A 13,199-nucleotide genomic window follows, 5' to 3' on the forward strand; every position below is an offset into this window, starting at 1 on the left:
GTTGCAGTGTTTCCGAGTGCTATATGCTGCTATATGCTTACACCGCATTGCAATGATGCTGTCCTTTTATGTTATGTTATGCTATGTTATGTTACCACAACTTGTAAAGCGCAACAGCTGCCCCAGCAAAGGGGTGTCCCAGCGCTGACAGCAGAGCAACTGACACGTGCGAGTGGAACAGATATTAGGACTGCGGTGCAGGAAAAAGGTGAGTTTTAATGGCCTTCCTGAATTCTAGGTAGTTGTTAAGGCCACGGATGTGAGAAGGAAGGGAGTTCCAGAGGAGAGCCGCCCTACTACGAAAAGGAGCGGCCTCCAGCACAGACTCTCCGTGTCTGGGGGACCAACACCAGGTGTTGACCCTGTGAGCGGAGACGTCGTGAGGGAGCATATGGCGAGAGGAGGTTGGCCAGGATACATGGGGTGGCAAATTTCAAGGCTTTGAAAGAAATGCATAGAGTCTTGAGTTCAATTCGCCTGGCCACGGGCAACCAGTGAAGACGACGAATGGCGTCAGACACCGGGCAGGACCTGCGCAAACGTTCTGTGCCCTTTGTAGTTTCAGAATTTCAGCCTTATTGGACCCCAGATACAGAGAGCAGGCATAGTCCAGTCTTGACATTATAGACGCCTGAATGATGACCTGTCGCGTGGGTGCATTGAAGAAACCCAGTAGGGGTCTAAGCCCCCGAAGAAGTCCGAAGCAGGTCCCTGCCACCTTTTTGGTTTGAACTCGGAAGCTGAGGGACGAGTCCAGCCACACCCCCAGATTTTTCACAACCTGCTTGGGAGGGGGGGCACTACCAAGGCTTGCGTGCCACCAGAGTTCACTCCACTGACCATGGTCCTTCCCCACCAGCAATACCTCCGACTTGCTGGCATTCAGCTGGAGACGGTTGGCATTCTGATGCTGCCTCGCTCGATGTCCTTATAGCCTATCACACTTCTGAGTGCTGTATCCATATATTGAATGGTAATTCTGCTATTCTTATCTCCTTACACCCTTGCAGACCTTCCAACTCACACAGTGCCACCGTGTGCCACACTATTTTGTCTCCCTACACCCGGTGATGAGCTGATATCACACAGTGGGCCCACAATTAGTTGGAAAGCCCTGAGGAAAGCAGGTTGCCAGCTAGTTGTTTGGAGGTTCTGCTCAGCCGATGTCCATCACGAGGTGTGAAACCTCCCCGGGGCATCGTGGCAAACTCAAAAGCTTTGTTTTTGGTAGATCAAGGGGAGTGGGGCTTTGAAGCAGTGATTTTAAAAGTGTCTCGGGCTGTGCTCGACACAAAGCCCGGCCCCTTCAAGGCACCTTACCCCCCTCACACAAGGAAAAAATTTCACTAGTCGGCAGGTCTGTCCTTATATCGAATCCCAAAAGTCTTGATACCTAGTGCCGCTGTCTTTATTTTGCATTGCAGTGCTGTAGAGCACTGTATCCTTATGTCGTACCACAATCCACTGCTCCATATATTGTATCGCAATACTGCCAAGCGCTGTATCCCTATTTCATACTGCAGTCCACTGTTCTTCTTTCATACTGCATTGCTGCCATCCTTACATCAAAGGCCACTGGAATTATGTGATTCTGTGGCCTCCGTGTATTGCACATTTTTATTGATGTGCCGCATTTGCGACATAATCTATCCGCTGCTGCATAATCCGCAGATTTTAGCAATAAAATTGTTTCTAGCTTAAATTGATCAAAAATTACTAAAATCACAGTGATCTGTGCTGCCTGGCAGTGGAAAGCTCTACGCAAAGGTTGGCTGGCCATCTTTCAGTTGCTTGTTACTGTATTTGGGTGTTGAACTGGTACTAATGAGGCAATACCTTTGCCAAAACAGTATTAACATGTGACAACATGGCAAAATTATGACATATTGCTATCACAAATTGTTCCGCATAATTTGACTTTTATTGGTCCATAATTTAGTGAACCCTGGTGCATTATTTGGTCCTCCCTACTGCATAATTCCAGTGGTCCGGCTTATATTGCACAACCATGCTGTTGACTGCAATGGTGGTGTCCTTATGCTGTAATGCGATGCTCATAAGTGGTATGTCCTTAGACCGTACCAAATTGTTCCTGACCTCTGTAGGCCATTACATGCTGCTAGCTGCTATATCTCGGTGAACTGCAGATGCCTGCTACCACACTGCGCCGATCGCTATCGAACTGCTGCTGGCCAATGCATCCCATCAAATTACTGCGGACAGCTGCATCGGCTACATGCTATCCTAACCACTATTGAACAACTTCTGACCACTATATCCAGTCAAACTACTACTGACCAATCAGTGCCCAAAAACTGCTGCTGACCATTATACTCTATCCACCTACTGCTGGTCAGGGTATCCCATGGAACAGATGCTAACGGACATCGAATGCAGCTGATCGCCGCATACTATAGAATCGCTCCTGATCACTATGGAGCAACTGGTGACTGATATTTCCTATAAAAGTGGTGCTGACTGCCATGTCCCCTGGAATTGCATTTGACTGCTTTACACTAACAACACCGCACTTCAGTGCAGGCACTTCGCTCAAGTAAAAGGCGAGCTTTGTTCTCGTTTTGCTATACGTCACCATATATATATATATTCTTTTTAAAAAGGTGAGTGCAGTGTCATCCTTTCCGAGTTTGACATCCTTTACATAGGTCAAGGAAGTCTTCTTTCTCAACCAAAGAAACACTCGCAGTCGAGCCGGCCTACTATAGGTCTTTATCAGCGTAAACAGTATCGGTCCACACGCAAGCTACAACCTGTCGACAATTCATCCAACAGCCACATTCGGCCTAAATAGACTAGCTCTGTTCCAAAGAAGCTGCTGAGAGGACGGCTGCCTTTCCGAGAGGGTGTCCTGAATGACACAGTAAGGACAGTTCTCCTGCGTGTCAAGCCTACGCCTCTTAACCGTATCCAGTCTCAATGGTCATAGGGGACAACGGGCGGAGAGATCCAAGCCGCCCTTAAGATCGAGTAGATCGATCTTCATCTTATGGATCCACAGACCCGTCTTGCAACCACTTTGCTTGGCAATATGAGGGCAAATGCGGCCATATCTGCTTCTTACCCTTTATCTAAAACATTTAACATCTTCCTCCCTTCAATCAGAGCGCAATATCGAATACCAGTGCAAAGCTTGATCCCGCCCGAGGGCCCCATACAAATTCAACATGGCTGCGGCAAACGTCCAGGGCGTCAGCCCTGTGCAGTCACATTCAGCACAACCGTAGCGTAGATAAACCTGATCTCCAAGCGCTGCATTCAGCTTCACCGGTGAAGCTGAGGCTACTGTATAAAGGGGGAGTAATCTACTACAGAGAAGTGGAACCTAATTATCCTACCAGCTTTTGACTCAGCAACTAAGACAGGGAGCAAACTTACACTGTTGGGATAATTCTGTGTGTGTGTATATATGTATGTATGTATATATATTTGTGTGTGTGTACATATGTATATATATATATATATATATAGAGTGAGAGAGAGTATAGAGAGAGAGAACAGAAATTGCACTATTGTTACTGTTTAACCCCTTCCCCGCTCATGACGGAACCGTTCCGTCATGAGCCACGGTTGCCGTGTGCTCATGACGGAACGGTTCCGTCATGCCACGACCGTTGGCGGCCGCTCCGCCCACGCGGCGCTGTTTCCCCGCCTGTGCGGGGGGACAACGCAACTGGGCGGAGTCATGACGGAACCGTTCCGTCATGAGCACAGCTCAACCGTGGCTCGTGACGGAGCGGCTCCGTCATGAGCACAGCGCCACCGCGCTGCCCCCCCGCACCCCTCAGCGCCGCGGCGGAATTCCCGCCGCGGCGAAGGGGTTAATGAGTTTGTTGAATTGAGGATACCATGTAGGAAAAAAGACTAAGTCTTGTTGCCATGCTGGTTTTTCCTTTCTGATTTTACGGGTGATAGAGCACCAGTTATTATTAGGCTTGGAAGAAGATCTTTGGTTGAAATACTTTGCCACCAAAAAATCCTTAAACACAAACTAGAGTGCAGTTAATATTGTGCTTTCAACTTACTCGGGAAAAGCGCGCCTTTTGGGGAAAAAATTATATATATATATATAGAGAGAGAGAGAGAGAGTGAGAGAGAGAGAGTATGTATATATATATATATATATATATGTATGTGTGTGTATATATTTGACAGAACAGTGAGAACAGTAACGTCGTTACAGTTATGATGCACATGCTTTCCTTTTGTTTCACACCCATAATTTCATAAAAATATGTGGTATGTTTTAAATATTTTGATGAAATCAAATATAAGAGCTGGCACTAATGGAGCTTTGTCATTGCCCGGCTTCAAAAAGGAACCTCTTTATGAAAGCTAAAGCCAAACCAGACCTTTAAAATTTCAATCACGACTCCTTGTTAGCTGAACATTGCCGGATAACTTCACACATCTGTAAACTTAGTCATTGATCATTGTTTAATTAGCTGTATCTTTGATAAAGCTAAACGAATCCTGACTGCTCTAAGGGCAGTCAGGGTCCATTGTTAGCTGATGACTACAAGAGTAACTTAAAAAAATCTCACAGACTAACTGCTGTGCATTGTTTAATCAAGAAAAAATTGAACCTTCTAATTGAAATCAGGGCAAACTGTTGGCCCTGTCTTGCTGGAAGTAGCTTCAACAGTTTCTGATTTCTGTTATCAGGATGTGTTTTCAAGTAAGCATAGCATGTTTTATCTGAAACCATGTTATCTTAATTACATAATGTAATACTTTTGTTCTTCATTTTACTACTGCTAAGTCCAGTGTATCACTAACTACTTAAGAAAACAAAATCCCTTGTTTGAAACCAACATTGACTGAAGGTTAATCGCACTAAAATAAACCTGCAATATAAAAAACACACCGAAGGTAACCTGTGTACATTGCCCCTATATCACCGGCAAGAAATTCTGCTGACCTTTAGAAACTACTCTGCAGACAGCTTCAAGATGTCTGATGTCACCAGAACCCCTCTATGGAAATAAATGACCATATTACACAGTTTAGGGACGCGAACAACAAAAAAGTACCGAAGCACACGCAAGAAGTTCGTACAATCAGGTAAATCATAAACAGTGAAATTAAGTGAAAACACTTTTTTATTCGAAGTGTTCCCCTTTGCTCGAAGATGATTTTATTAATTACGTTTTCAAGTCTTGAAAAGTTAAAAGGACAGAATCAGCCGACACGTGTTTCGTCCGTTGGACTTTTTCAAGGCTAAATAACTCATCAAATGTCACTAAGGGCAGTCTTGGGAACCCAGTTTGTATTCATTCCAATGTGAAAGGAATGCCAAGCAGTCTACAAGAGACAGGCGGGTCTCGAGGTGAGCAGTCCGCTATGGAGATGGAATGCTATGCTTGGAAACAAAATGCTGTGTATATAAACATTCTGGTAACATGTAGTAAAGGTAAGGTGAGGCAGGGGATATCTGTATAGGAATGGACCGTGGTAACGCGAAACAGTTGATCCTGTAAACGGGGGCAGTGGCCTTGATAAGCCTGAAGCTGTATGTCTCGCCCGTCCGTACCATACGCAGAAGAGTTCTGTTTACTATTTACTCGTTACTACATCCCTGACTTTTGTATTCAGATGTGGGATTGTCTCTGCATAGCCACCAACTGGCTGTGGTGTTGTTACGCAGTTTAGGGAGGTGTAAATGCATTGGCTTGAATGGGCCAGTACTATCCGCTACGGAGTACTGGCACTTTTTTATCTTGAGAAGTACCGGCACTTCTCAAGAGTAATGCAATACTTGTAATTGGAGAGTACCCGCACTTCTATTTTTCCATTTCAAGCACTGTGTAAATGTGCATGTTTAATTGAAATTCAAAGTGAGAACACAGAGGACATTCCAGGAAGAGAATCCCCCCTCTGGGCACAGGTGCATCACGTGACTGAACGTCACCACCTGAGCCGCCCAGTGACCAGGACTCACTGGGCATATGGCTGAAAGGCCTTCCCGGTGGTTTCTGGGGGCAGAGGAAGCTGGCACACAATATGCAAAAGGGACACCGAGTGCCCAGATGCACCAGGCACGTTCCCTGGCAATGGCGGGCAGACTCTGTGGTTACTGGTGTGGCCACAGGCTCCTTAGCGGGTATATCTCTGGTACATTCACAGCACCTGTCACCAGCTGGTCACAATACCACAGCCACCTTCCTGGTGCCACCTCGCCACAGGTCCTGATCTCTGCCCTACCCCGGTACTCACCACCCAGCGTTACTCAAGCTTCTTAAGAGCGAGGAGGTGTGGCTCACGGGGCAAAGCTGCCAGTTAGTGACTGGGAAAGCAGGTTCCAATCCCGGCGTCCGCGCAACATCCTGTGAATCTAGGCAAATCACGTATTCCCCACGTGTATTAAAAACATAATGATCCGACCTTGTGTAATGTAATCGTTTGCTCGTCTAATGCTCTCCGGTGACCCTGGATCGAGTTCGCGCCACAGAACACTGCAACAATAAATAAAATAAATAAGCTATCGGGGATCCATCGCTGGTGTATCATCCGAGCCTGAGATCGCGATGCCCCGGGCACCCCGTTTCTGTCCCCTGAAGCTGCTGACACACCACTCGTCGCGCGCTCAGTGCGCTGCACACCGGAGCACACATATTCAAAGAATTTATTCCAGCGCTGTTGCCTAAACTTAAATGAAACCAGAATCTGGCGTACATTATACAGGTGCTGACCGGAAAAAGAGTCTGTAAGGCCCTGTCCTGAGTGTGCCACGATAACAACGACCCCGAGCACCTCAGTCCGTGCAATACGCAATTTATAAGACACCACTTCAAAGCGCTAGATGGTGGCGCATATGGCACTTGTGACCTAATAGTAATAATGCCCATGAGTGGACACATGAAACCACCACGTGAGAGGGCCGGACACAGATCATGAGATGCATCCAAATTTCTCATCCCCGGAAGGACTTTGGGGACAGCAAACCATCTCAGTGGCACGACAGCGGAGATACATAAAAACCAACCATCCGCCGTGGAACACCGGTTAAGAAGTGCCATGTGACTCCATGCCACAAAGACGCCTCGGCTCCAGTCCTCTACTTCCATTAGCTACACCTGTGCATTCTGGGATTTGTAGTCTTTGCTTGGTCCAGTCGAGCCCATTGTGCATTCCAAGGTTGGGTGTCCTGCTTGAAAACAATGATTCGTAATAGAAAGCTCGCGACGGCTGACAAGGCTCCCGCTTGGCATAGACTTATGTGTTATATCGTTGGCATTTGAAATGCGCACAAACTATCAAGAGGATGGCTTCACAGCGCTCTTACAGTGTATCATTTGCATAGCGCGTCCTACTCTCACGTGACACTGACGCGCTTCTGGTTGCTTGGGAAGAGGCTGCTCTGTGTGCCATGCATGGTTTTACATGTTGGCACTACAGTGGGCACCAGGGGTGTATCTTTTCTACTGCCCACTTGGGACAGTGGGCTGTTCCTGTCCACTTGTGAGACAGAGAAACTGCATTACTTTTGACTGGCGCGGGTATAAACATACCTGGAATATTTCAGTTCACCTTCGGCAAGAGACTTGTGACCTGTGAGACCCCCTTGAGTTCAGGGAGACGGGGGGGGGGGGGCACCTGGAGGAGACGACAGGAGCATTGGGCCCCTCTGTCATCAGTCGCTCTCTCCCACCCCCGCCGGGGATGCCCTCCTAGGGGAGCCCCATGTGCGGGGCCCCGAAAAATGTCACAAGGGCAATGGGCGGTTCATCGGGGGAGGGGTTGGGGGGGGTCGTCAGAGGGGTCAGGGCGTGGACTTGTTTCAACTCTCCGTGCCTCCGCATTATCTCCACCCCCTGCAAGTGCTGAATACAAAATGCCCTCTACAGCGTGCCCACCATCACACGCTGCCACCCTGGAAGACCTATCGGTCTGTTATCCGAGCTGTGTCGGGGTTCGTGTGTGCCCCGTGGCAGGTGAGCGGTGCCATCTGCCGTGCCAGCTGCCCCTTCCCTCGCACCCTCATTGTGGCACTGAATGGAGGCGGGCACGGTGCCAGGCTGGCAACCGCGGGCCCTATTACAGGGCACAGCTTCTGGCAAAGACTTCAATGGTGAGAACATGGCATCTCTTCCTGGGGGCGTGTGGGGGGTGGGGGAAGCCGTGACAGGTGCAGGGCAGACAGATCCCCTCATGTTTTATTCATCGCGCCCTCAGAGCTGTGTGAAGATATTTCCCACCCTCCGATCCCCCCTTCCAATTGTCACTCCGGCTGCCCTGGGGCTGCACGTATTCCTTCCTCTTCCTGCCTCTATGGTCCTCTCGCCCCCCTCTTCTCTGCCTGCCTCTGCGCATCCCTCCACCTGGGCCTTTCTCCTCTCAGATCCCCCCCCCCCCCCCCCCTCGTATTCTCTTCTCTCTTTCCTGACAGGATTTTCCCACCAAAGACTTTGGGCATCGTTTTGAGTTTGGTGGCGGAGTCTCCACCACAAATTAGCTGGCTACCCTGTCCACCAAACTGGAGGAGTAGCGGGGTATTCCGTCCGCCACAAATTAGTGGGGTATCTCGTCCACCATATTGATAGACTAGTGGGGTACCCCATCCGCACAAACTAGCAGGGTGGCTCATCCACCAAACTGATGGGCTAGCGGGGTACCCCGTCCACCACAAACTAGCAGGGTGCCCCATCCACTAAACTGATGGACTAGCGGGGTACCCTGTCCACCACAAACTAGCGGGCTGCCTCATCCACCAAATTGATGAACTAGTGGGGTACCCCGGCCACCCCACCAAACTGATAGACTAGCGGGGTACCCCAACCAGCAAACTGATGGACTAGCGGGGTACCCCAACCACCAAACTGATGGACTAGCGGGCTACCCCATCCACCAAACTGATGGACTAGCGGGGAACCCCGTCCACGACAAACTAGCAGTGTACCTCGTCCACCAAACTGATGGACTAGCGCTGAACCCCGTCCACGACAAACTGGCAGTGTACCTCGTCCACCAAACTGATGGACTACCGGGGTCTCCTGTCCACCAAAGAGATGGAAGGATGAAAGCCTATGTAACAAAGTACATTATGCCTATATTTGTATTTAAATCAATAGATCTTGCTAAGGCCAGACCTAAAAGTAATTCAATGAAGTAAGTTTGTGTTCTGCATCTAACCCTCTCCTTAAACATGTCCCACCTCAGGGGGTGGGGTATTCCTATGTAGAAAGCTGCCCTTTGAACTAGACAGGGTTCAATAGGTTGTTGGGGAGGCCAGCTCGTGAAGAAACGTGTTCTGCGTCCATGCTTACTTATACCTAAAGAATAAACAACTTCGCACACTCAAAGGTTACCTTTTTTCACTCCCCAAGAAGTACGATAGACTGGGTCACCCTGGCCTACCTATGAACCGCTGACGCGTAGGTTACACGCGGTTTTCTGCTGCAGGCAACTAACCCACCGAGCTTGTTCACCTGCCACTGAGTTTCACCTTCAGCAGAGGGCCAGGCCCCAGGAGGATGATGTCATGCCCTGGCGCTCAATGTATTCTGGGACTGCCACAAGGGAATGCTGCCTTCTGATTGGCTCCCACGGGAGCAATGGCCTCGTTTGATTGGTCTTAGGAAGAGGTGGCGCGATGCGTCGCCTTGCGTGGACGTGTTGAGGTCTACTGGCGCCACAGAAGGATTGAGTAATGGCTGTGAGTGGCTTCAACGTGGAGAAAACGTTGTTGGGGTGGAACTTTTTTTTAAAAAAAGTGAGTGTGAGGGGGAATCAGTGGCTTCTACAAGGAGAGGATGCAAAAACAACAAGGAGAGGATGAGCCTGGGAGAAATATCGAGAGATGGGTGACTGCAAACGGCAGAGACTGAGCTTTGAGGTTGAAGAAAGAGGGTTAGGAGGGGGTTGAGGTCAAGGGAAGTCTATGTTTGCTTGGCATTCCTGAGAAACAAAGGAGCCTGTACGTTAAGGCACAGCCTGCTGCTTTTCTTCACCCAGCCTGTGATTCATTTGTGGCGGCGGTTGCAGGTGGTGGGCACCAGAACTCATTTTTAGAAGCAGGTCCTATTTTTCATGGGCTGGTTCTGACCCAAAATAAGGCCAAACAAGCATTGGAAAAGCCAGTAGGTCTTGCCTACGCGAGGTATTGCCTTTGTCAATGTTTTTTGCCATGTTGTACAACAGGCTTGCTGCGGTGTAGCCGGGCTGGAAGTAAAGACAAAATCACGCGGCCAGCGTTGACAGTGGTGTGTCATAACGCTTTTTTTTTAATGCTAGCGGGAGGAAAGCAGAGTGGGGGACAACATGGTGGGAGGGTGTGTGTGGGGTGGCAACTCGGACAACGGAGAATGTGGGGAAAAACAATATCCCATAGCCAGTGCTGGCCGCGTCACAGCACGTTTTGTTTTTCGCTATGGCGGGTGGGGAGGCGACACGAACAAGAGAGGGAGGGCGGGGGGTGGGTGGGAGGAACACAGACAACGGATAAGGGCAACAAGGACAGAACTGGGAGGGCTTCTGGACGGGACCACGGACAACAAAGGGAGGGCGGCGTGAGTGACCAATAGGAACAACCCAAGGGACTTTGGGTGGGGGGGGGGCACTGGATACCAGAGGTGGGCAAGTGGAACACAGAAATGGAAGAGGTACACCAGGCAAATAGGTGAAACAGACACACTCTGGTAGAATGCTTAACCACAAAGAAAAAAGTAGTGTGTACAAAATGAGCAGTGGAAGGACACAAGTAAAACGTCCATGCTCCAGGTGTGTGGCAATCACACAAAGAGGAAAGAAGCCTACAGCAGCTGGCCAATAAGAAGCAAGCACATGAGGCTACCAACGGAGCCAGCCAATGGTAAACAATGGGCAGCCGCTAAACCCAGTTAGAAAACAATATGTCTCGCAAGAGTCATCACATGCGGGATGTTAGGTGAGACCTAAGAAAGAGGAAAAGTTGGAAAGATTGATGAAGATAGCAAAATTGTAACAAAGGGAGAAAACAGGGATAAAAATCATCCTACCTGCAGGAGTTACATAATGAGACAGGAGGTGTAGGGGGTGGAAGAAAGAGGCATGAAGTGGAATCAAGCCTTGGTATCCGGCAACCCTGGCATTTCGCAGTGCTGGCAGCGGACATCTGAGAAATGCCTTGGACCGCCGCACTCATGTTTTTTATTTTTACAAATTTAGCGCCGCACCTAGGGATATGCATCATACACAACCTGATTTATGACTGACTCTGCCCCAGGACTTCTATCATTTCTGACATATACACGGTTAGGAATTTCTAAATTCACATTCAAGAAAAGTCTCTTTGGTTTCAATACTACAAGTTCAGATGATTTCCGCTCAAGGGGCAGTGCCAAGATGTCCCACTAAGTACCAGCTGTGTGGTTGGTTTAGGGGGTCCCTCGGCGCACCGCACCCCCTCTTAGCACACTGAATTGCTAAGACAGCGAGGGATGTCTTTCGGTGGCAGGGCCCAGCCCTTCCTGCCCCAGCTCTGCCACTTTTTGTCTGTGCACCAGCACGGAGGGGGTTAAGCACCAGCTGGTAGAGCTGCCCCTAAAGCACTCAGTTTGGGAGGGTGCCAGGTCTGGCAGAGGAGGGCACCAGAGACAGAAGGCCTACCCTGGAAGAGAAGGCTGGGCACATGGTACCCGGCAGATTGGTGCCATCTGCTCGGGCGCCTGGGAGGCACCGACCTGGCACCACCAGACAACTGGCAGCCAAGCTGCTTCTTAGAGTGCCAGGGCCGGGCCAAGAAATGTGCACCCGGTGCTCACATGTGGAGGCGGAGTCTGGGGGCTGCCAGGCTGGTAGGAGCACAAACACCTGGAACGGGGGGAGCTTTCCAGGGCATCACATGCGTGCTTCATTTATAATAATAATAATAATACAAAATACTGCTAGGAGCAAGTTTATTCATAGGAGCTTGATGGATACCACGTCTTGCCTCTTCCTTGCTCTCCACCATACTTCCAGTCTCAGCACCTGGTTCTGTTTCACCCCTGCTTCCTTTCAGTCAGCGTTTCTATATCATTATCTTCCTCCTTCTTTCTCTCTTTTCTTCTTTTCTCTTCCTCTTCCTCCTCCTCCTCCTTTCTGTCTTCCTCCTCCTTTCTCTCGCCCTCCTCCTTTCTCTCTTTTCTTCCCTTCTCTCCCTCCTCCTTTCTCTCTTTTTTCCCTTCTCTCTCCCTCTTTTCTTCCCTTCTCTCCCTCCTTTTTTCTCTATTCCCTTCTCTCCCCCTCTTTTCTCCCCTTCTCTATCCCTCTTTTCTCCTTTCTTCTCTTCTCTCCCTCCTCCTTTCTCTCTTCCTCCTCCTTTCGCTCTTTTCTTCCCTTCTCTCCCTCTTTTCTCCTTTCTTCCCTTCTCTCCCTCCTCCCTCCTCCTTTCTCTCTTCCTCCTTCTTTCTCTTTTCTTCCCTTCTCTCCCACTCTTTTCTCTCGCCTCTCCCTTTCTCTTTTCTTCCCTTCTTTCCCACTTTTTCTCTTTTCTTTTATTCCCTTCTCTCCCTCTTCCTTTCTCTCTTCCTCCTTTTTTCTCTCCTTTCTTCCCTTCTCCCCTCTTTTCTTCCCTTCCCTCCCTCCTCCTTTCTCTCTTCCTCCTTCTTTCTCTCCTTTCTTCCCTTCTCGCCCTCTTTTCTTCCTTTCTCTCTTTCCTCCTTTCTCTCTTCCTCCTTCTTCCTCTCTTTTCTTTCCTTCTCTCCCCCTTTTTCTCTTTTCTTCCCTTCTCTCCCTCCCCCTTCCTCTCTTCTTTTCTGTCATTTCATCCCTTCTCTCCCTCCTCCTTTCTCTCTTCCTCCTTCTTTCTCTTTTCTTCCCTTCTCTCCTCCCTCTTTTCTCTCGCTTCTGCCTTTCTCTCTTTTGCTCTGGGACAAAGTATGACTATAAAAAAGACCCACAGGCCCTAAAAGTGAGGGTGGGTGTCCACCATCTAGACCTCGTGAAAGCAGAAGGGGTTTACGGGGTCGGGGATGTTGGGGGGCGGCCAGTGGTGTAGCAAGTGTGCCTATCACCCTAAAGCAAAGTAGGAACACGAACCTTGCCTGACGGTTGGGTTGTAAAAGACAGCAGAAGCTAGCCCACTAGGTCCTTAGCACGGCTGAGCCCCGGTACCACTGCACCTGCTTCACCAATGACAGCTGTGTCACCAATAAGAAGAAGGTTTCCTGGGCTTGGCTGGAATTACTCTGTTGTAGTGGACAGAGGTTTGTGTTCTGAAG

At 49.2% G+C, this 13,199-nt stretch overlaps 1 protein-coding gene across 4 annotated transcripts in view; it reads right to left on the reverse strand.

Moving 5' to 3' along the window:
* The window catches only part of NFIC (nuclear factor I C), a 301,802-nt gene that overhangs the window by 145,631 nt on the left and 142,972 nt on the right, over positions 1-13,199 (reverse strand). The window lies entirely within an intron of this gene.

This window comes from Triturus cristatus, chromosome 12, assembly GCF_964204655.1.
Source record: "Triturus cristatus chromosome 12, aTriCri1.1, whole genome shotgun sequence".
NCBI lineage: Eukaryota > Metazoa > Chordata > Amphibia > Caudata > Salamandridae > Triturus > Triturus cristatus.